Below are 1,615 nucleotides of genomic sequence, written 5' to 3'. Positions count from 1 at the left end.
TATGCGAAATTATCAAGATAAACTGGACTAACAAATTTTATAAATAAAGGTGTCTTCGACCTGATGTTACATCTCAAAGATGGCCAAATTTGATGACACGATAACTCAAAAGCCTAAGCCAAGATCGTAATCTGCCCAGTTCCATCCCTTCAGAAAAATAAACTTTCTTAATGATTTCTAAACATTTTCCAATTTAATTTTTTTTCAAAAAGACCTTTTTTCGAAGAGATTTTCGAAGGAACTTAGATAAAATTTTTTAAATCGATAAGAAATCAGATGGTTGGTTGGTTAGTTAATTAGTAGTTAGATAGTAGTTAGTTAGTTAGTTAGTTAGTTAGTAGTTAGTTAGTTAGTTAGTTAGTTAGTTAGTTAGTTAGTTAGTTAGTTAGTTAGTTAGTTAGTTAGTTAGTTAGTTAGTTAGTTAGTAGTAGTTAGTTAGTTAGTTAGTTAGTAGTTAGTTAGTTAGTTAGTTAGTTAGTTAGTTAGTTAGTTAGTTAGTTAGTAGTTAGTTAGTTAGTTAGTTAGTTAGTTAGTAGGTTAGTTAGTTAGTTAGTTAGTTAGTTAGTTAGTTAGTTAGTTAGTAGTTAGTTAGTTAGTTAGTTAGTTAGTTAGTTAGTTAGTTAGTTAGTTAGTTAGTTAGTTAGTTAGTTAGTAGTTAGTTAGTTAGTTAGTTAGTTAGTAGTTAGTAGTTAGTTAGTTAAGTTAGTTAGTTAGTTAGTAGTTAGTTAGTTAGTTAGTTAGTTAGTTAGTTAGTTAGTTAGTAGTTAGTTAGTTAGTTAGTTAGTTAGTTAGTTAGTTAGTTAGTTAGTTAGTTAGTTAGTTAGTTAGTAGTTAGTTAGTTAGTTAGTTAGTTAGTTAGTTAGTTAGTTAGTTAGTTAGTAGTTAGTTAGTTAGTTAGTTAGTTAGTAGTAGTAGTAGTTAGTTAGTAGTTAGTTAGTTAGTTAGTTAGTTAGTTAGTTAGTTAGTTAGTTAGTTAGTTAGTTAGTTAGTTAGTTAGTTAGTTAGTAGTTAGTTAGTTAGTTAGTAGTTAGTTAGTTAGTTCGTTAGTTAGTAGTAGTTAGTTAGTTAGTTAGTTAGTTAGTTAGTTAGTTAGTTAGTTAGTTAGTTAGTTAGTTAGTTAGTAGTTAGTTAGTTAGTTAGTTAGTTAGTTAGTTAGTTAGTTAGTAGTTAGTTAGTTAGTTAGTTAGTTAGTAGTTAGTTAGTTAGTTAGTTAGTTAGTTAGTTAGTTAGTTAGTTAGTTAGTTAGTTAGTTAGTAGTTAGTTAGTTAGTTAGTTAGTTAGTTAGTTAGTTAGTTAGTTAGTTAGTTAGTTAGTTAGGTTAGTAGTTAGTTAGTTAGTTAGTTAGTTAGTTAGTTAGTTAGTTAGTTAGTAGTTAGTTAGTTAGTTAGTTAGTTAGTTCGTTAGTTAGTTAGTTAGTTAGTTAGTTAGTAGTTAGGTTAGTTAGTTAGTTAGTAGTTAGTTAGTTAGTTAGTAGTTAGTTAGTTAGTTAGTTAGTTAGTTAGTTAGTTAGTTAGTTAGTTAGTTAGTTAGTTAGTTAGTTAGTTAGTTAGTTAGTTAGTTAGTTAGTAGTTAGTTAGTAGTTAGTTAGTTAGTAGTTAGTGTTAGTTAGTTAGTT

Source organism: Lucilia sericata, unplaced genomic scaffold, assembly GCF_015586225.1.
Source record: "Lucilia sericata isolate MDLA Ls3-8-SP2 unplaced genomic scaffold, ASM1558622v1 Contig002731F_arrow, whole genome shotgun sequence".
NCBI lineage: Eukaryota > Metazoa > Arthropoda > Insecta > Diptera > Calliphoridae > Lucilia > Lucilia sericata.
Note: the sequence above shows the minus strand (reverse complement) of the source record.